Consider the following 22,517-nt stretch of genomic DNA (forward strand, 5'->3'; position numbering starts at 1 on the left):
CACAGGACAAGAAAACACTGAAAGATCTCTGTTCTTGGGTTTTGTGTGTTCCTCTTCTTCCTAGAAGAGTGGCTTTTCCTTGTAGGGCGAGGTAATGTGGACCCCGGCTGGTCATAGCCAACCTCCCAATTTATTGTGGATTGAAGATCCATAGAAAAATAAAGAACACAGAGCTACACAGCCCAGGCAGAGCCACAGAGACAGGCCACTAATAGGCTGAGAGATTAAAAAAAAAAAAAAAAAAAAAAACACTACAGTGTCTTAGCCACATTCCTTTAAGCAGACTCCACTTCCAGGCATGTGCACACACACACAAACTCAAACATACAAATACAAAATGACACACACAGAGGTAGACATCCAACACTCACAACACTCCCATGGAAACACTCAGGCCAGCAGCTTCTGAGGCTGTGTGGTTCTGGAGGAAGCCCCATCTGGGAGAGAACAATTCCTGGGAACACAGGCAGGCTGTACCTAGAAATCACAATAAGGCAAGATTCAAAAAGACTCAGCGCAACATCTAGGCAGGCCTGAGGCATCCTGCAAGTTTTTTGGATACTTAGGAATTTTGCAGTCTATTTCTGGGCCTCTGCTTGAAGTTTCCTCAGGCTAGCTCATTTCTGCCCTCTCCTAGGACCATGGGGCTATCTCATAAATCCCACAGAGAAGACAGGCAAGAGTCCAGTGCTAAAGCACCTCCACAGAAGTCTTCTCTGCCAAGCCCCAGGGACATGTCGCTAGGCAACGGTGACATACATTGTGATGCTAGCTAGAGCTCACATTCATGCCTGGTGCCCTGAGACTAGATAATGGTCATTCGTGGTCAGGCTCAAACACCAGGCTGTTAGAGCTGTCAACCTGCCTAAGCAGAGGAAAATGGTACAGGCAGGCACACTTCCAAGGAGGTCTCCTTCTCCACAAAGCCACAAAGAATTGTTGCTAGGCAATGGTGGCATTCACTGTGACTCTAGATAGAGCTCACATCTCAGGTTTCATGCCCCTGAGACTAGCACATGCCCATTCCCAAGGCAGTTTGGACACCTGGATGTCAGAGCTGTCAGCTTGCCTAAGCAGAGAAGAATGTTCCAGGCATAGCCAGCCTGGTACCAAGAAAAAATCTGACTGTGATAAGCCACTGCAGGACCAAAAAGTCTTGACCTCAGGGCTGCTTTGGGCAGTCTCCATGCTTGCATTGGAAGAGGAGGTGTTTTGATACTGTGAGATGGTCACTGGAAACTGCTTTTCTGACTCCATTCTCAAAAATGGTTGCGTGCAAGAATCAGGTCCCATAGGGATTGGAAAATAGTCTGCTGAGTTGTTGATAAGTCTTTCATTAATGGAATCATAAATGAGACATGAGGGGTGGGTGTCAGTGGAAGATGGATGGGCCTTTGACCTCATTGCTTCCCTTCATCCTGGGTCTCACAGGGGCTCTCTCAAAAAGGCAGGAGTCATGACAAATGCAAGTCCAAGCAGAAGCAGTGTTCTCACACTTCAAACTGGTTTCCCACGGGGGCAGATGAGGTTGAGATAGTGATGCTGAGGCCATCTGTGGTGATTGGAAACCTCAAAAAGGTTTCCAGTAGTGCTGTTGTTGGGCACTGTGGACCCAACATGAAAGCAAAGAAAAATCAATACTCACCTGACAGAACAAGCTGACTTGTGTGGGAGTCCAAGCAAAGTTTAAAAATTCCTGTCAGGAAATGCAGACACCTCCTGCAAAGTGCAAATAACCTCAGTCCACACACTGAGACAACAACACACAACCTACAGAAGACTCAGCCTGACTGAAGTCCCTTTTTGGTCTCCAAAATCCCTGGCAACTAAATAATATGTGGAGAGAGGCAGTCCAATCCAGCAGCAGCCCAATGAAATGGCCCCTCCACAATGAGAAGGCCATGCAGATGAAGGGAAACAGAGGCTAAATTACCGGGAAAAAGTGAGACATGGATGCCTGTTTTTCATCCTTCAGGAATCACGCAGCCCTCTGATAGAAGTGGGAGAACAAGAATTTCCTTGTTGGCAGCTGTAAATGGAATTTGTGGTTTTAAATGTATCAAAGCTGTCCAGTCAATTAAATGTTGTGGTGTTTAGAAAGGAATACTCACCCAGTGGATTCTGATGACGGTTGTTCTCCATGAACTGAGAAATGTTTATTGCGGAAGTCATTGAGCCAGACCCAGGAAACCCTAGGCCAAGGATGAACATGGAAGTCAGGGAAAGACAAGGCAAGTCTAGAGGCCACATCCCACACAGCATCAATCCATTACACATCCATTTGGCTCCAGCTACGGCAATGCTCAAATGGGGAGTTTGCCAGCATGGCCTTAATTTACATTCCATATGTTCCTTGCAGGTTATAGTACTCCCACCTGAACACTGGGCCATGGTGTGGTCAGCTTGTGCAATTAAGGGGATTCGGGGATGGAGTTGAAAGCAACTTCTACGTCATCTGTCTTCATTTATTTTGCAGGTGAAGTTGCAGGACCCCATCCACCCCTCTTTAGATTGCATCCTAACCTCTATCTGTGAGTGTACTGCACACACTCTATGTCACAGGATAAAATAGCAAGACAATGGAGAAGTGCACCCTCAGGATGTGAAGCACCTTCTCAGCTGGGAACTGAATTCAAGGTAAATTCAACGGGCTCTGCAAACCAGACTCCTACTGTCTCTCCGTGGGTTGGCCACAAGACAATGAAACACTGGAAGATATTTGCTTTTTCTGTGTGCTGTGCTCTTCCTCCTTCCAGAAAAGTGGCTTTCTTTTTTCAGGGGGAGGTGATTTGGATGCTGATGCATTTCAGCATGCTTCACAATTCACTGCAGATTCATGATCCAAAGAAAAATAAAGAACACAGAGTCCCACAGCCCAAACAGCTGCACAGACAGGCCAACAAAAGGTTGGAAGACCCAAAAAAAAAAAAAACACTGAAGTGCATTAGACATATTCCCTCAAGCAGGCTCCACTTAAAGGGACAGAGACACACCCACTGAAACAAACAATACAACACCCACACACAGATATCCAACTCTTGCAACATTTCCACAGAAATACACAGTCCAGAAGCTCCTGAGGCTGTGTGGTTCTGCAGGAAGCCCCACCTGGGGAAGAGCAACCGAATAAATCACAGGCGGGCTGTTCCTAGAAATCACAGTGGGGTAAGTTTCAAATAAATTCACATCTAAAAAGTCTAGACAGGCCTAAGGAATTCTGCAGATCCTTTTGGATTCTTAGGGATTTCATGGTTTATTCCTGGGGCTGTGCTTAATGTTTCTTCAGGAAGTCTCACATCTGCCCTCTCCTAGGATCATGAGTTGATTCTGTGGATCCCACACAGAAGACAGACTACATTCCGCTGATGACACTTTTCCATGGAGGTCTTCTTCTCTGTCAATCCACAGGGACTTTTTCCTAGGCAATGGAGACATTTATTGTGATGCTAGCCAGAGCTCACAATCAGGCCTAATGCTCTGGCACTAGGGCACAAGCACTTATGAGGTGCCTGGCTGTCACAGCTATCTGTCTGCCTAAGCAGAGAATAATGGTACAGGCTGAGCCAGCCTGGTATTTAAAAAAAAAGAAAGAAAAGAAAAAATTGCCTATTAAAACCCACCATGGGACACTAAAACTCTCAAACTCAGGGCCCCTTCTGGCCAAGTTGGTGGTTTGTTCCTGCTAAGGACTGAGGCATTTTTAGACTGTGAGGTGGTCACTGGAAACTGCTCTTCTGACTCCATTTCTGAAAGAGGCTGTGTGCAAGAATGGGTTCCCATGGGGATTGGAATATTGTCTGGTGTGTTGCTGAGGGTTCTTTTGGTGATAGAATTACACCTGAGACAACAGAGGTGGGTGTCAGCAAAAGATGGTAGGGCTCTTGACTTCAGTGCCTCCCTTCACTTTTGACATTGGAAGGGCTCTCTGGAAAAGGCAAGAATCACGAAAAAAGCAAGTCCAGTTTGGAGCAGTGTACTCACACCTGGGAGTGGCCTCTCACAGGTATAGATGAGGTTGAGACAGTGTCCCAGAGGCTGTCTGTGTCAATGGTAGGCCTGAAAAGAGTGTCCAATAGTGCTGTAAATATTCAGTGTGGTTTCCCCATGAAAACAAATAAAAATCAAGGCTTTCCTGATATAATGAGCTGCCATGTGCAATGTTCAATGGTTCCTATCAGAGAACCCAAATGCCTTCTGCAAAGTGCAAACACTCTTGGCCCCCACAATGAGTTAATGACCCACAACCTGGAACACAGCCAGACTACCTGAGGTCCCTTTTGCTCTCTGAAATCTAAGTAATCTGTGTCCAGAGGCAGTACTGGTATCTAAGTAATCTGTGTCCAGAGGCAGTCCCATCTGATAAAAGCCCAGTGAAAGAGATCCTCCAAAATGAGGATGCCATGCAGATGAAATATAACAAAGGCTAAATTTCCAGGCAAATGCCATGCCCAGGCTCCTGCTTCTCATCCTACAGGAATCATACAGCCTTCCAATGAAAGTAGGAGAACAAGAGTTTCCATGTTGGCAGCTGTTACAGAAATTTATGGTTTTAAAATTATCAAAACTGTCCAATTATTAAAACATCCATTCTCAAGAAGAAAACAGTCATTCAATGCACTCCCATAAGGGTTGTTGTCCATGAACTAAGAAATGTTTAGTGTGGAACTCATTGACCCAGACCCAGGAAACCTTAGGCAAACAATGAATATGGAAGACAGGAAAAGAAGAGGCAAATCTGAAGATCACATCCCACCCAGCATCAATCCATTCCACTCATATTTGGCTCTTGGTATGAAAACCCTCAAATTGAAAGTTTTCAAAGATGGTCCAAATTTGCACTCCAAATGTTCCTTTAACATTGGACAATCCCACCTGTATACTGGGCCATGCTTGTGCAATTAAGAGAATGTGAGATTAAGTTGGAAGTACCACGTGTGTCATCTGTCTTCATTTTTTTGCAGGTGAACTTGTGGGAACCCTTCCACCCCTCACTGATTGTATCATCACCTCTATCTGACCTTATTTCTGCTCATACTCTGTGTCCCAGGATGAAGCCCCAAGATGATGGAGGATTGCCCCCTCATGAGGTGAAACAACTGCTTGGCTGGCAAACAAATTCAAGGTAAATTCAAGGGTCCCTATGGAAAGGAATCCTAGTGTCTGTTTCTGGTTTGGCTGCAGGACAATGAAACACTGGGGGATGTCTGGTTTTTGGTGTGATGTGCTCCTCTTCATTCTAGAAGAGTGGCTTTCTGTGTAGGGGTGGTGATTTGGATGCCGGCGTGTCTTGGCCCTCCTCCCAATTTACTGTGGATTCATGATCCACAGAAAAATAAAGAACATGGAGACCCAGAGCCAAGCAGATCCACACAGGCAGGCCAAAAAATGGTTTTGAGATTCAAAAAAAAAAAAAAAAAGAAGCACTGAAGTTCTTTGGCCACATTCCTTTAAGCAGACACCATTTACAGGGAAACACACACACCCACAAAAACACATAATACCACACACACACGAAGACATCCAACTCTCAAAATACTTCCACAGAAACACACAGCCTGGAAGCTCCTGAGGCTGCATGGCTCTGCAGGAAGCCCTACCTGAGAGAGACCTCACTGCCCCCCTTCATCCTGGGCCTCTCAGGGGCACTCTGGGAAAGAGAGGAACCACATAAAAGGCAAGTCCAAAGTAGAGCAGTGTTCACACAGCTCAGACTGGCCTCTCACTGGTGCAGATGAGGTTGAGACTGTTCAGATGACATGTGTTGTGATGGAAAGTCTGAAAATCTTGCCCAGTAGCACTGTTGAGGGGCACTGTGGATTCTCCATGAAAGCAAACAAAAATCAAAGCTCACCTGAGAGAATCATCTGCCTTGTGCAGGAGTCCAAGCAACGTTTAATGATTCCTGTCAGAGGACTCAAAAGCCTATTGCAAAGAGCAAACAAACTCAGCCCCCACAAAGAGTCAACAACCTACAACTTGGAGTGCAGGCAGTCTACTCAAAGTCCATTTTGCTCTCTGAAATCCCTGGCAGCTAAATAATCCACAGTGACAGGGAGTCCCATCCAGCAACAACCCAATTAAAGAGGCCCTCCATAATAAGAAGGCCTTGCATATGAAATGAAACAGAGGCTAGAATACCAGGCAAAAGCCAGACATGGCTGTTTGCTTCTCATCCTACAGGAATCATGCAGCACTGAGACAGAGGTGGAAGAACAAGAATTTCTTTGTTGGCAGCTGTAATGGAAATCTACAGTTTTAAAATTATCAAAGCTGCCCAGTCTTTAAAACGTGATGGTGTTTAGAAGGAAACACTCACACAATGCATTCCCCTGTGGGTCGTTCTCCAGGAACTGAGTAACGTTTAGTATGGAAGTTGTTGAACCAGACCCAGGAAACACTAGGCCGATGAAGAACATGGAAATCAGAGAAAGAAGAGGCAAGTGTGGAGAACACATCCTACACAGCCTCAATCCATTCCACTCCCATTTGGCTCCAGATATGAAAGCCCTAAAATAGGGAGTTTACCAGGATGGCCCCAATTTGCACTATGAATTTCCCTTGCCTGTTGGAGTACTCCCATGTGAACACTGGGCCGCTGTGTGGACTGCTTGTGCAATTAAGGAAATGCGGGGATGGATTTGGAAGCACATTCTCTGTCAACTGTCTTTTTTCTTTTTTGCTTGTGATGGTGTGGGATCCCATCCACCCTTCACCAGATTTTACCCTCACTACTATCTGACCTTATTGCTGCTCACACTCTATATTCAAGGATGAAATCCTAAGACAATTGTGATGTGCCCCCTCATGATATGAAGCACTTGCTCAGCTGGGAACCGAGTTCAAGGTAAGTTCAAGGGGCCCTGCAGGCATGACTGCTAGTGTATTTCCCTGGGTTGATTACAGGACAATGAACCACTGGGAGATGTCTATTTTTTGGTGTGGTGTGCTCCTCTTCTTTCTAGAAGAGTGGCTTTTTTTGCAGCAGGAGGTGATTTGAATGACAGCGGTTCTCAGCCTGCCTCCCAATTTACACTCGATTCATGATTCACTGAAAAATAAAGGACTAGGGGCCCTGCAGCCCAAGCAGAGCAACACAGACCTGCCACCGAAAGGTTAAGAGATTAAAAAAAATAAGCAGTGAAGTATGCTAGTCACATGTCTTTAAGCTGATTCCACTTACTGCCACACACACCCACACACACACATAGAAACACACACTCACACACACACACAGACATTGCCACTCACAAGTGCAGACATCCAATATTCTCAACACTCCCACAGAAACAAACAGCCTAGAAACTCCTGAGGCTGCATGGTTGTGCAGGAAGCCTCACTTGGGAGAGAGCAACCCTGGGGAACACAGGCAGGCTGTACCTAGAAATTACAGTGTTGCAAGTTTCAAGAACACCCACGGCTACAATGCCTAGGCAGGCCTGAGGAACCCTGCAGACCCTTTTGGATCCTTAGGAATTTCACAGTGTATCCCTGGGGCTCTGCTTAAGATCTCTCCAGGCTGGCTCATGTCTCTCCTCTTGTAGGATCATGGGACTATCCCATGGATCCCACAGAGAAGACAAAAGAGGGTCCACTGCCAACACACCTCCATGGATGTCTTTTTCTCTGCCAAGCCACAGGGACATGTTGCTAGGAAATGGTGACTTTCATTGTGATGCTAGGCAGAACTCATAAGCAGTCCTGGTGCCCTGAGACTAGCACATACACATTCATGAGGCAGGCTAGGGTTACTGACTGTCAGAACTGTCAGCCTGCCTAAGAAGAGGAAAATGGTACAGGCAGAGATGCCTGGTATTGGGAAAAAGGCTGCCTGTGAAAACCTACTGTGAGATCTAAAATTCTCAACCTCATGATCCCTTCAATCTGTCTCCACGGTCAGAACCTGCAAGAGGAACAGTCATTTCAAGACTGTGAGGTGGTGGCTGGAAACTGCTCTTCTGAGTCCATATCTGAAAGAGGCCGTGTGCAAGAATTAAATCCCAAGAGGATAGGAATATAGTGTGGTGTGTTGTGGAGGGTTCTTTGGGTGATAGAATCATACCTGAGACAGCAGAAGGAAGTGTCACCGAAAGATAGACAGGCTCTTGAGCTCACTAACTCCCTACTTCCTGGGCCTTTCAGGGGCTCTCTGGAGAAGACAGGAACAATGTCAATGGCAAGTCCAAGGTGGAGTAGTGTTCTCACACCTTGGACTGGCCATGCACTGGTGCAGATGAGGTTGAGATACTGTCTCAGAGGCCATCTGTTGTGATGGCAAGCCTGAAAATTGTGTTCAGTAGAGCTTTTGATGGGCAATATAGATTATTCATGAAAGCAAAGAAAAATCAAGGCAAGCCTGAGAGAGCTAGCTGCCTTGTGCTGAAGTCCAAGCAAAGTTAAATGATTACTATCAGAAAACACAAGAGCCTCCTGCAAAGTGCAAACAACCTCAGCCCCCACAGTAAGTCAATGACCCACAGCCGGGAGCATAGCTATCCTACCCAAAAGCCCATATTGCTTTCTGAAATCCTTGGTAGCTAAATAATCTGTGGCAACAGGCAGTCCTATTCAGTAACAGCCCAATGAAAGAGACCTTCCACAATGAGAAGGCCATCCAGATGAAATGAAACAGAGGTTAAACTACCAGGCAAAAGCCAGAAATGCCTCTCTGCTTCTCATCCTGCAGAAATCATGCTGCCCTCAGAAAAAAAAAAAAAAAATTGAGAATAAGTTTCCTTGTTGGTGGCTCTAACAGAGAATCTACCATTTTAAAATATCAATGCTGCCCAGTCATTAAAACATGACAGTGTTTAGAAGAAGACACCATGCTATTGATTCCCATAAGGATAATTCTCCATGAACTAGGAAGTGTTTAGTGTGGAAGTCGTTGATCCAGACCCATGACACCCTAGGCCTATGAGGAACATGGGAATCAGGAAGTGAAGAGTCAAGTGTGGAGGCCACATCCTACCAGGCATCAATCCATTCCACTCCCATTTGCCTCCACGAAAGCTCTCAAATTGGGAGTTTACCAGGATGGCCCCAGTTGACACTCCAAATCTTCTTTGCATGTTGAAGTTCTAACACCAAAACACAAGGCCATGAGATGGACTGCTTCTGCAATTAAGATAATGTGGGAATGGAATTTGAAGCATCTCTGTGTCATCTGTCTTCATTTTATTTTTTCAGGTGAAATTGAGGGACCCCATCCACCCCTCACCAGATTGCATCCTCTCCCCTATCTGATCTTATTCCTGCTCACAGTGTGTCCCAGAATGAAATCCCAAGATGATGGCAGAGTGCCCACTCATGATATGAAGCACCTGCTCAGATGAAAACTAAATTTGAGGTAAGTTCAAGGGACCCTGTGGACAGGACTACTAGTGTCTTTCCCTGGTTTGGCCACAGAGCGATGAAACACTGTGTTATGTGTTTTTGTATATGTGGGGTGTGTTTCTTTTATATTCGGAAGAGGGAATTTTTTTGCAGAGGGTGATTTCGATGCTGGTGGATCTCAACCCTCCTCCAAATTCACTGCGGATTCATGATCCACAGAAAAAATGAAGAAAATGGAGTCTAGCAGCTCAAGCAGAGCCACAAAGACAGGACACAAAATGATTGGCAGTCTCAACAAAAAGAAGTGCTGAAGTTCATTAGCCACATTCTTTAGGCTGTTTCCTAAACAGTTTTAGGCATAAAACTAAAAAGTTTTAGGCATATGCGCACACACACACACACACCCCCACATACAAACACACAATTCCACACACACATGCAGACGTCCAACACTCACTACACTGACACAGAACTCACTATACTGCCATATCCAGAACTCACTACACTCATGCACAGCCCAGCAGCTCCTGAGGCTGCATGGTTCTCTAGGAAGTCCCACCTGAAAGAGATCAATCCAGGAAGCACAGGTGGGCTCTACCTAAAAATTACAGTGGGACAATTTCCAAAAGACTCACTCCTACAATGACTAGACTGGCCTGAGGAATCTTGCAGATAATTTTGGATTCTTAGGTATTTTTTGGTTTATTCCTGGGGCTGTTCTTGACCTTTCTTCAGGCTGGCTCACATCTGCCCTGTCCTACAATAGTGGGAGTATCCAATGGATCTCAAGGAGAAGACAGGTGACAGTACATGGTTAACACACCTCCACAGAGGTCTCCTTCTCCCCCAAGCTGCAGGGACTTGTTACTAGTCAATGGTGACATTCATTATTATGCTAGCCAGAGTGCACAATCAGGCCTGGTGCCCTGAGACTAGGGCATACACATTTGTGAGGCAGGCTCAGGGACCTATCTGTCAGAGCTGTCAGCCTGCCAAAGCAGAGGAAAGTGATACAGGCAGAGCCAGCCTGGTATTAGGAAAAAGCTGCCAGTGAAAATCCACTCTGGGAGCTTAAAAGTCTCAATCTCAGGGCCACTTTGGGGTGTCTCCTTGGTCAAGTTCCTCTGGAGAAGGAGGCATTTTGAGACTGTGAGGTGTTCGCTGGAAACTGCCCTTCTAACTCCATTCCCAAAAGAGACTATGTGCAAGAATCAGGTCCCATGGGGATTGGAATATAGCCTGGTGTGTTGCTGAGGGTTCTTTGGGTGATAGAATCATACCTGAGACCCCAAAAGTGTGTGTCAGCAAAAGATGCCAGGGCTCTTGACTTCATTGCACTGCCTTCCTTAATCCTCACCCTCAAAAGGTCTCTCTTGCTAAGGCAGGAACCATGACAACTGCAAGTCCAAGATAAAGTAGTGTTCTCACACCCTGGACTGGCCTCTCATGCATGCAGATGAGATTGAGAGTGTCTCAGAGTTTGGCAGCTGTAATGGAAATTTATGTTTTTAAAAGCATCAAAGCTGCCCAGTATTAAAACGTGGCAGTGTTTAGAAGGAAATACTCACACAATGGATTTTCACCAGGGTGGTTCTCCATGAACTGGAAAATGTTTAGCATGGAAGTTGCTGAGCCAGACCCAGGAAACTCTAGGCCAATGAGGAACATGTAAATCAGGAGAAAAAGAGGCAAGTGTGGAGGCTGCTTTCCACCCAGCATCAATTCATTCCACTCTCATTTGGATCTGGGTATGAAAGCCCTCAATTTGGAAGTTTGCCAGGATGGTCCCAATTTGTACTCCAAATGTTCCTTGAATGTTGGAGTACTGTTACCTGAACACTAGGTCATGGTGTGGACTGCTTGTGCACTTTTGGGAATGTGAGGATGGTGTTGGATCCACCTTCTGTGTCTTCTGTCTTCATTTTTTAATTTTTTTTTTGCAGGTGAAGTTGTGGGACCCCATCCATCCCTCACTAAATTGTATCCTCACCCCATCTGACCTTATTTGTGCTCACATTCTATGTCCTAGGATGAAATCCCAAGACAATAGAGGAGTGCCCCCTTATGACCTGAAGCACTTGTCCAACTGGGAACCAAAGTGGAGGTAATTGTGGACGGAATTGTTAGTGTCTCTCCTTGGGTTGGTCACAGGACAATAAAACTCCAGGAGATGTTGTCTTTTCATGTGGTATGCTCCTCTTCTTTCTAGAAGAGTGGCCTTTTTTTCCCAGAGGGAGGTTACTTGGACACTGATAGGTCTCCACCCATCTCCCAATTCACTGCAGATTCATAATTCACAGAAAAATGAAGAACACAGAGCCCCAAAGCCCATGGAGAGCCACACAGACCTGTCTGTGTGACCAAAAGGATGGAAAACTCAAAAAAAAAAAAAAAAAAGGAGCTCTGAAGTGTGGTAGCCACATTCCTTTAAGTACATTCCACTTACAGTCACACACAGACACACACACACAAACAAACACACTATGCCACACACATACAGAGACATCCAACTTTCACAACATTCTCACAGCAAAATACAGCTCGGCAGATCCTGAGTCTGTGTGGTTCTGCAGGAAGCTATACCTGAGACAGCGCAACCCCAGGGAATGCAGGCCGGCTGTACCTAGAAATCACAGTACAGCAAGTTTCAAAAAGATTCATCCCTAAAATACCTAGGCAGGCCTGAGGAATGCTGAATATACTTGTGATTCCTTAGAAATTTCACAGTTTATTCCTAAGGCTTTGCTTGGCATTTCTTCAGTCTGGCTCACCTCTGCCCTCTCCTAGGATCATGAGACTATGCTGTGCATCCCACATAAAAGACAGGCAAGGGTCCACCTCCTACACACCTCCATGGATTTCTCATTCTCCACCAAGCTGCAGGGACTTGTCGTTAGGCAACAGTGGCATTCATTGTGACGCTAGCTGGAGCTCACAGTCATGCCTGGTGCTCTGAAACTAGTGCATTAGCATTTGTGATGCAGGCTCGCATGACTGTCAGAGCTGTCAGCCTGCTTAAGCAGAGGAAAATGGTACATGGTGAGCAGATCTGGTATCGTGGAAAAAGTTGCCTGTGAAAAGCCACTGTGTTACCCTAAAACTCTGCAAATCAGGGCCCCTTCAGGCCGTCTCTGTTTTTGGGTTCAGTTGGAGTAGGGGTTTCGAGATTATGAGTTGTTCACTGAAAACTGCTCTTCTCTCTCCATTCCTGAAAGGGGATGTTTGCAAGAATCATGTCGCTCGGGGATTGGAATATAGTCTGGTGTGTTGTTTAAGGTTCTTTGGGTGATAGAATCATACCTGAGGCCCCAGAGACATGTGTCAGTGAAAGATGTCTGGGCTCTAGACCTAGCTGCCTCCCTTCATCTTGTGTCTTGCCAGGGCTCTCTGGGAAATACAGGAACCACAACAAAGGCAAGTCCAAGGTAGAACAGTGTTCTCACACCTCGGACTGGCCTCTCACAGGTGCAGAAGATGTTGAGACAGTGTCTCAGAGGCTATCTGTGACAATGGCAAGCCTGAATAAGATGTCTAGTAGTGCTGTAGAAGGGCACTGTGGATTTCCCATGGAAGCAAGAAAAATCAAAGTTAGCCTGAGAGAATGAGCTGCCTTTTGCTGGAGTCCAAGTAATGCTCAGGGATTCCTGTTAGAGGAGCCAAAAGTCTCCTTCAAAGTGCAAACAACCTCTGCCCCCAAAATGAGACAATGACCCACAACCTGGAGCACAGCCAGCCTCCCCAAAGTCCCTTTTGTTCTCTGAAATCACTGGCAGCTAAATAATCTGTGCTGAGAGGCAGACCCATCCAGCAACAGCCCAATAAAAGAGACCCTCTACAATAAGAAGGCCATGGAGATGAAATGAAATACAGGCTAGATTATGAGGCAAAAGCCAGACACGGCTGCCTGCTTCTCTTCCTTTGGGAATCATGCAGCCCTCCAATAGAAGTGGGAGAGCAAGACTTTATTTATTTTAAAAGTATCAAAGCTTCCCTGTATTTAAAATATGGCAATGTTTCTTTTTTTTAAAAATATTTACATTCTCAGTAATCTTTTTCTTTTTTTTAATTATTATACTCTAGGTTTTATGGTACATGTGCGCAATGTGCAGGTAAGTTACATATGTATACATGTGCCATGCTGGTGCGCTGCACCCACTAACTCGTCATCTAGCATTAGGTATATCTCCCAGTGCTATCCCTCCCCCCTCCCCCCACCCCACAACAGTCCCCGAAGTGTGATGTTCCCCTTCCTGTGTCCATGTGTTCTCATTGTTCAATTCCCACCTATGAGTGAGAATATGAGGTGTTTGGTTTTTTGTTCTTGTGAGAGTTTACTGGGAATGATGATTTCCAATTTCATTTATGTCCCTACAAAGGACATGAACTCATAATTTTTGATGGCTGCATAGTATTCCATGGTGTATATGTGCCACATTTTCTTAATCCAGTCTATCATTGTTGGACATTTGGGTTGGTTCCAAGTCTTTGCTATTGCGAATAATGCATCCACTCACACAGTGGATGCACAGGAGGGTCAGTCTCCATGAACTGGGCTATGTTTAGTGTGGAAGTTGTTGAGCCAGAAAACCTTAGGCTGTTGAGGCACATGGAAGTCAAGGAAAGAAGAGGCAAGCATTGAGGCAACATCCCACCTGGCATCAATCCATTCCATGCCTATTTGCCTCCAGGTATGAAAGCCCTCAAATTGGGAGTTTGCCAGCATGGCCCCAATTTGCACTCCAAATGTTCCTTGCATGTTGGTGTAATCACACCTGAACACTAGGCCATGGTGTGGATTGCTTGTGAAATTAAGGGAATGCCAGGATGAATTTGGAAGCACCTTCTCTGTCATCTGTCCTTATTTATTTATTTATTGCAGGTAAAGTTGTGGGAACCTAATCACCAGGTTGTATCCTCACCGCTACCTTACCTTAATGTTGCTTACACTCTATGTCCCAGGATGAAATTACAAGATAACAAAGGAGTGCCCCATCATGACTTGAAGCACCTGCTTGGCTGAGAAACAAATTCAAAGTAAATTCAAGAGGCCCTTGAGGACTGCTAGCATCTCTCCCTGGGTTGGCCAAAGGACAGTAAAGCACTGAAAGGTGCTGGTTTTTGGTGTGGTGTGCTCCTCTTCTTTCTAGAAAAGTGGCTTTTTTTTTTTTTTTTTTGCAGGGGGAGGTGATTGCGATGCTGGCGTGTCTCAGCCTACCTCCCAATTTACTGTGGATTCATGATCCACAGAAAAATGAAGAACACGGAGCCCCCACAGCTCAAGCAGAACCACACAGACAGGACACCAAAGGGTTGGGAGACAAAAGAAAGAAGTGCTAAAGTGTGTTAGCCACATTTCTTTAGGCATACTACACTTATAGGTACACAAAGACACATACTCACCCACAAACATGCAAGGACACAAACACACAGACATCCAACACTCACAACACTCCCACAGAAATACACTTTTTTCAGCTCATGAGGTTCTGTGGTTCTGCAGAAATCCCCACTTGGAATAGAGCAACCCGGGAAACACAGGCTGGCTGTACAGAGAAATCACAGTGTGACAAGTTTCAAAAAGACTCAACCCTAAAACATGTAGGCAGGCCTCAGAAATCTTGCAGATCATTTTGATATTTAGGGAATTCAGGGTTTATTCCTGGGGCTGTGCTTGACGTTTCTTCAGGCTGGCTCACATCTACCCTCTCCCAGGATCACGGTACTACCCCATGTATCCCACAGAGAAGACAGGCGAGAGTCCACCACCAATGCAACTCCACATGGAGGTCTCCTTTTCTCCAAAGCCACAGGGATTTGTCACTAGGCAACGCTTCCATTCAATGTGAAGCTAGCCAGGACTCACAATCAGCTGGTTATCCTGAGACTAACATATGCTCATTCATGAGGCATGCTCGGTGGCCTGGCTGTCAGAGCTGCCAGCCTGCTTAAGCAGAGGAAGATGGTATATGCAGAGCTGGCCTGTTATCGGGAAAAAGGCTGCCTATGTAAACCCAATGCAGGACCCTAAAATCTCAACTTCAGGGCCCCTTCAGGCTGTCTCCATAGTTAGGTGTGCTGGAGTCCAAGCAATGTTCAATGAGTTCTGTCAGAGCACCCAAAAGCCTCCTGAAAAGTGCAAACAACTTCAGCTCACACAATGAGACAATGACCCACAACCTGGAGGGCAGCCAGCCTACCTGTAGTCTCTTTTGCTCTCTGAAATTCCAGGCAGCTAAATAATCTGTGGCGAGAGGCAGTCCCATTAAGGAGCAGCCCAATGACAGAACCCCTCCACAGTGAGAAGACCCTGCAGATGAAGTGAAAAAAAGGCTAAATTACCAAGCAAAAGTCACACAAGGCTGCCTGCTTCTCATTTTTCAGGAATTGTTCAGCCCTCTGATAGAAGTGGGAGGACAAGAGTTTCCCTATTGGTGGCTGTAATGGGAACTTATGGTTATAAAATCATCAAAGCTGGCCAGTCATTAAACATGACAGTGTTTAGAAGAAAACACTCATGCAAGGGATTACTATGAGTGTAATTCTCCATGTGCTAGGAAATGTTTATTGTGGAAGTCATTGAGCCAGACCCAGAAAACCCTAGACCAAGGAGGAAAATGGAAGTCAAGAAAATAAGAGGAAAATCTGGAGGCCACATCCTATGCTGTATCAATCCATTCAACTCCCATTTGGCTTTGGGTATGAAAGCCCTCAAATCAGGAGTTTGCCAGCATGGCCCCAATTTGCATATAAAATGTTCCTGGAAGGTCAGAGTCCTTCCATCTGAACACTGGGCCATGATGTGGACTGCCTGTGCAATGAAGGCAATGCAGTAATGGAGTTAGAAGCAACTTTTTTGTCATCTGTCTTTATTTTATTTTATTTTTTTGGAGGTCAATTTGCATGACCCTGTCCACCCCTCAGCAGATTGTATACACATCTTTATCTGAAATAGTTGCTGCTCACCCTCTATGCCACAGAATGAAATCCCAAGAGGATGGAGGAGTGCCCCCTCGTGAAGTGAAACACATTTTCCCCTGGGAACCAAATTGGAGGTAAATTCAATGGGCCCTGCAGAAAGGACCGCTAGTGTCTCTCCTTGGTTTGGCCATAGGATAAAGAAACATAGGGAGATGCATTTTTTTCCACATGGTGTGCTTCTCTTTCTTCTAGAGGAGTGGGTTTTTTTTTTTTTTTTTTTTTTCCCAGGGGTAGTGATATGGATGCCAGCGCATATTGGCACACTTAAAAATTAATTGCAGATTCATGATCCACAGAAAAAAATCATAACACAGAGCCCCATAACCCAAGAAGAGCCACACAGATAGCTCACCGAAAGGTTGCAAGACTCAAAAAATAAAAAGAGAGAAGAAGAAGAAGCACACTGAAGTGCGTTAACCACATTCCTTTAAGCAGACTTCTCTTAAAGGGACAAACACACACTCAAACACAGAATATCACACACACACAGACATTCAACTTTTGCAACACTCTCACAGAAACACAAAGCCCGGCAGCTACTGAGGCTGTGTGGTTCTGCAGGAAGCCCCACTTAGCAGAAAGCAACCCCAGAAAACACAAGGGCTGTACCTAAAATTCAGAGTGGGGCAACTTTCAAAAAGACTTATCCCTACAATATCTCGGCCGTCCTGAGGAATTATGTGGATACTTCTGGATCCTTAGGGATTTCACAGTTTATTTCTGGGGCTTTTATTGATTCTTCTTCAGAATCGCTCATCTCTGCCCTCTCCTACGATCATGAGATGATTCCACGGATCCTACAAAGAAGACAGGTAACAGCCCACCATCAACGCAACTCTATGGAGGTCCCCTTTTCTGCCAAGCTGAAGGGACTTTTGGCTAGGCAATGTGACACTCATTGTGATACTAGCCAGAGCTCACAATCTAGCCTGGTGCCCTGAGACTACGGCATAGGCATAATGAATATTTGGATGCCAGACTGTCAGAGCTATCCACCAGCCTAAACAGAGAATAATGGTACAGGAAGAGTCGGCATGGTATGGAGGAAATACAGCCTGAAAAAAACAACCATGAGACCCTAAAACTCTTGACCTCAGGACCCCTGCGGATTGTCTTGTGGTCAGGTCTAGCTAAAGGAGGAGGCATTTTGAGACTGTGCGGTGGTTTCAGGAAACTGCTCTTCTGACTCCATTCCCAAAAGGAATGAGAAATAATTGGGACCCATGGGGATTGCAATATAGTCTGTTGTGTTGTTGAGGGTTCTTTGGGTGATGGAATTATACCTAAGGCCTCAGAGATGGGTGTTAGTGAAAGATGATGGGGCTCTAGGCCTCACTGCCTCTTTTTATCCTGGGACTCCCGGGGTCTTTCTGGGAAATGCAAGAGCCAATACAAAGGCAAATCCAAGGTGGAGCCGTGTTCTTACGCCTTGGACTGGTTTACCAAAAGTGCAGATGAGGCTGATACGGTGTCTCACAGGCCTTCTGTGGCAATGGCAAGATTGCCTGAAATATTTGCCTGAAAATATTTGCCTGAAATATTTGCCTGAAAATGATATCCAGTAGTACTGTTGAGGGACACTGGGATTCCTGATGAAAGCAAAGAAAAATTAAGGCTTGCCTGAGAGAATGAGCTGTCTTTTTCAGGATTCCAAATGATTTTCAATGAGTTCTGTCAGAGAACCCAAAAGCCTCCTGCAAAGGGCAAACCACCTCAGCCCCCACAATGAGAAAATGACCCACAACCTAGAGCACAGCCAGATTATCTGAAGCCCTTTTTGCTCTCTGAAATTTCTGGCACGTAAATAATCTGTAGCAAGAAGAAGTTCCATCCAGCAACAGCCCAATGAAAGAGCTCCTCCACAATGAGAAAAACATGCAGATGAAATGAAACAGAGGATAGATTACCAGGAAAAAGCCAGACACCGCTGCCTGCTTCCCATCCTATAGGAATCATGCAGCCCTCCAATAGAAGTGGGGGAACAAGAGTTTTAATGTTGGCAGCTGTAATGGGAATTTGGGGTTTTAAAATTATCAAAGCTACCCAGTCATTAAAACTTGACAGTGTTTAGAATGAAACTCTCATGAAATGGATTCCCATGAGGGTCGTTCTTTGTGAACTGGAAAACATTTAGTGTGGAAGTCATTGAACTGGAGACAGAAAAGCCTAGGCTGATGAGAAACATGGAAGTCAGAAAAGAAGACGCAACTGTGGTTGCCACATCCCACCCCACGTCAATCTATTCCACTCCCATTTGGCTCAGGATATGAAAACCCTCAAATCCAGAGTTTGCCAGGTTGGCCCCAATTTCCACTTTAAATGTTTCTTGCACATTGGAGTACTGACACCTGAGCACTGGGCCTTGGTGTGCACTGCTTGGGCAATTAGAGGAATGAAGGGATGGGGCTGGCAGCACCTTCTGTGTCTTACATCTTTATTTTTTATTTTTATTTTTTTGCAGGTGAATTTTCAGGACCCAATCCACCCCTCACCAGGTTGTCTCCTCACCCCTATCTGACCTTATTGCTGCTCACACTCTATGTCCCAGGATGAAACCCAGGATGATTGAGAAGTGCCGACTCACAACGTGAAGCACATGCTCAAAGGGGGTCTGAATATGAAGTAAAATCAAGGGGTCCCTGCAAACAGGACTGCTAGCATCTCTTCCTTGGTTGAGATGCCAAAACATTGGGAGATGTCTGTTCTCAATGTGATGTGCTCCATTTTTTTCTACAAGAGTGGCTTTGTTTTCACAGGGAGGTGATTTGGACAATGACCAGTATCAGACCACTTCCCAATTCATGGCAGATTCATGAATCACAGAAAAATAAAGCAGGCAAAACTCCAAAGCCTAAGTAGAGCAACACAGGTAGGTCACCAAAAGGTTGGGAGACTCAAAAACAAGAAGCGCTGTAATGGTTCGCCACATTCCTTTAAGCAGACTCCACTTGCAGGCATACACACACACATACACAGAAACACACAAAGCCACATACACATGCAGACATGGAACACTCCCACAGAAACACACAGCCTGGCAGACCCTAAGGCTGTGTGGTTCTGCAGAAAGCCCCACCTGGGAGAGAGCAACCCCAGGGAACACAGCTGGGCTGTATCTATGCGGTCCCTAAAATCTACTCTTCTGACTCCATTCCTGAAAGAGTCTGTGTGAAGGAATCAGGTCTCATGAGCACTGGAATATAGACTGGTGTGTTATTGAGGGTTCTTCGGGTGATAGAGTCATACCTGAAACCCCACAGGTGGGCATCAGTGAATTATGGCCAGGCTCTTGACCTCACTGCCTCCCATTTATCTTTTGCCTCAGAGAGGCTCTCTGGGAAAGGAGGGAAACATGACAAAGGCATCTCCAAGTTAAAACGGTGTTCTCACACCTCTTACTTTCCTCTCAAGGGGCCCTGTGAACAGGACTGCTAGTGTCTTTTCCTGGGTTGATTGTGGGACAATTAAATGTTGGGAAATGTCTGTTCTTGGTTTTGGTGTGCTCCACTTCTTTCTACAAGAGTGGCTTTGTTTTCAGGGGGAGGTGATTAGAAGGAAACACTCAGGTAATGGATTCCCATGAGGGTCATTTTCCATGAACTGGGAAATGTTTATTGTGGAAGTCATTGAGCCTGACCCAGGAAACCCTAGGCCAACAAGGAACATGGAAGTCAGGAAAAGACAAGGCAAGTGTGGAAGCCACTAGCCACCCAGCATCAATTTATTCCACTTTTATTTAACTATAGTTACAAAAGCCCTCAAATCAGGGATTTGCCAGTATGGTCACAATTTGCACTCCAAATGTTCCTTGTATGTTGTAGTTCTCCCACCTGAGCACTGGACCATGGTCTACACTGCTTGTGCAACTAAGGGAGAGTGGGGATGGAGTTGGAAGCACATTCTGTGTCATCTGTGTTCATTTTTTTTTGCAGGAGAAGTAGCAGTAACCCATCCAGCCCTCACAAGATTGTATCCTTAACCCTATCTGACCTTATTGCTGCGCACACTCTATGTCACATAACATAGAAATCCCAAGACAATGGAAGATTACCGCATCATGACGTGAAGCATCTGCTGGGCTGGAAACCAAATTCGAGGTACATTCAAAAGGCCCTGCAGCATGACTGCTACTACCTCTTTCTGAGTTGCCTGCAGGACAATGAAACACTGGAAGATGTCTATTTTTTGGTGTGGAGTGATCCTCTTCTTTCTAGAAGAGTGGCTTTTTTTTTGCACGGGTAAGTGATTTGGATGCCAGTGGGTCTCAGCTCACCTCCCAATTCACTGCAGATTCATGATACACAAAAACATAAAGAACATGGAACCCTTCAGCCTAACCAAAGCCACACAGATAGGCCACCAAAAGGTTTTGAGACAAAAAAAAAAAAAAGAAAAGAAAAGAAATGCTGAAATGCATTAGCCACATTGCTTTAAGCAGACTCCAGTTTCAAGCACACACACACACACACACACACACAGAGAAAGTGCCACAAACACACGCAGAAATCCAACACTCAAAACACTCTGACAGAAGCACACAGCCTGGCAAATCCTGAGGCTGTGTGGTTCTGCAGAAAGGTCCACCTGGGAGAAAGCAACCCCAAGGAACACAGCCAGGCTGTACCTAGAAATCACAGTGGGGCAAGATTTAAAAAGACCAATTGCTACAATCTAGACAGGTTTGAAGAATCCTGCAGATCCTTTTGGATCCTTAGGGATTTGGGTTTTATTCTTGGGGCTCTGCTTGATGTTTCTTCAGGCTGGCTCACATCTGTCCTCTCCTAGGATTATAAGACTATCCCATGAATCCCACACAGAAGCCAAGTGAGAGTCCACTGCCGACACACCTCCAAGGTCTCCTTCTCCATCAAGCCACAGGGACTTATCGCTAGGCAATGATGACATACATTGTGATGCTAACCAGAGTTCACTGTCAGGCCTGATGCCAGGAGACTAGGGCATACACATTCATTATGCAGGCTCATTCACCTGGCAGTCAGAGCTGTCAGCCTGCCTAAGCACAGGAAAATGGCACAGGAAGAGCCTACATGTTATCCAGAAAAATGCTGCCTGTGAAAACCCACTGCAAGGCTCTAAAAGTCTCAACTTTAGGGCCCCTTCAGGCGGTCTCCCTGGCCATGTCCCACTGGATGAGGAGATGTTTTGAGACTGTGAGGTGGTCACTGTAAACTGCTCTTCTGACTCTACTTCTGAAAGAGACTGTGTGCAAGAATTGGGTCCCATTGGGACTGGAATATAGTCTGGTGTGTTGTTGTAGTTTCTTTGGGTGACAGAATTGTACCTGAGACCCCAGAGGTGGGTGTCAGTGAAAGATAGCTGAGCTCTTGACCTCACTGTCTCCCTTTATCATTTGCCTCATAGGTGCTCTCTGGGAATGGCAGGAACCATGACAAAGGAACATCCAATGTGGAGCAGGGTTCTCACACCTTGGACTGGTCTCTCAAGCATGCAGATGAGGGTGATGCAGTGTCTCAGAGATCGTCTGTGGCAATGGCATTCCTGACAAACAGGTCCACTAGTGCATTGAGGGGCACGGTGGCTTCCATATGAAAAAAAAGAAAAACCAAGACTCGAATGACAGAATAAGCTGCCTTGTGCTGGAATCCAAGCAATTTTCAAAGATTCTGGTCAGAAGACAGAAAGCCTACTGAAAGGTGGAAATAACCTCAGCCCCCACAACAAGACAATGACTCAAAACCTGGAGTGTGGCTAGGCTACCCAAAGTCTCTTTTGCTCTCTGAAATCCCTGGAAGCTAAATAATCTGTGGTGAGAGGCAGTCCCATACACCAAAAGCCGAATGGAAGATCCCCTCCATAATGAGAAGGCTGTGCAGATGAGATGAAACATAGACTAGATTACCAGGAAAAAGCTAGACAAGGCAGCATGCTTCTCATCCTACAAGAATCATGAAGCCCTCTCCGATCGAAGTAGGAAAACAAGAGTTTCATTTCTGGTGGCTGTAATGGGAATTTACAGTTTTAAAAGTATCAATGCTACCCAGTCAATAAAATGTTTTGAAAAAAACACTCATGCAATGGATTCTCATGAGGACTGTTCTTCATGATCAAGGAAACATTTAGTGTGGATGTTGTTGAGTCAGACCCAAGAAAGCTAGGTCAATGAATAACATAGTAGTCAGAAAAAGAAGAGGCAAATATGGAGGCCAAATCCCACCAGACATCAA

General features: G+C 45.5%; 1 long non-coding RNA gene across 2 annotated transcripts; it reads left to right on the forward strand.

The window, feature by feature from the left end:
* The first annotated feature begins 5,047 nt into the window (after positions 1 to 5,047).
* LOC129053423 (uncharacterized) lies at positions 5,048 to 22,350 on the forward strand. 2 transcript variants are annotated; one of them, XR_008518286.1, is made up of 6 exons: positions 5,048 to 5,122; positions 9,187 to 9,346; positions 11,363 to 11,437; positions 19,068 to 19,180; positions 20,244 to 20,549; positions 21,694 to 22,350. It is a non-coding gene; the product is annotated as an uncharacterized LOC129053423 (long non-coding RNA). The 2 variants fall into 2 exon arrangements; XR_008518285.1 differs by lacking the exons at positions 5,048 to 5,122; positions 9,187 to 9,346; positions 11,363 to 11,437 and having other exon boundaries at positions 18,791 to 19,180.
* The last annotated feature ends 167 nt before the right edge of the window (positions 22,351 to 22,517 follow it).

Source organism: Pongo abelii, chromosome Y (assembly GCF_028885655.2).
Source record: "Pongo abelii isolate AG06213 chromosome Y, NHGRI_mPonAbe1-v2.0_pri, whole genome shotgun sequence".
NCBI lineage: Eukaryota > Metazoa > Chordata > Mammalia > Primates > Hominidae > Pongo > Pongo abelii.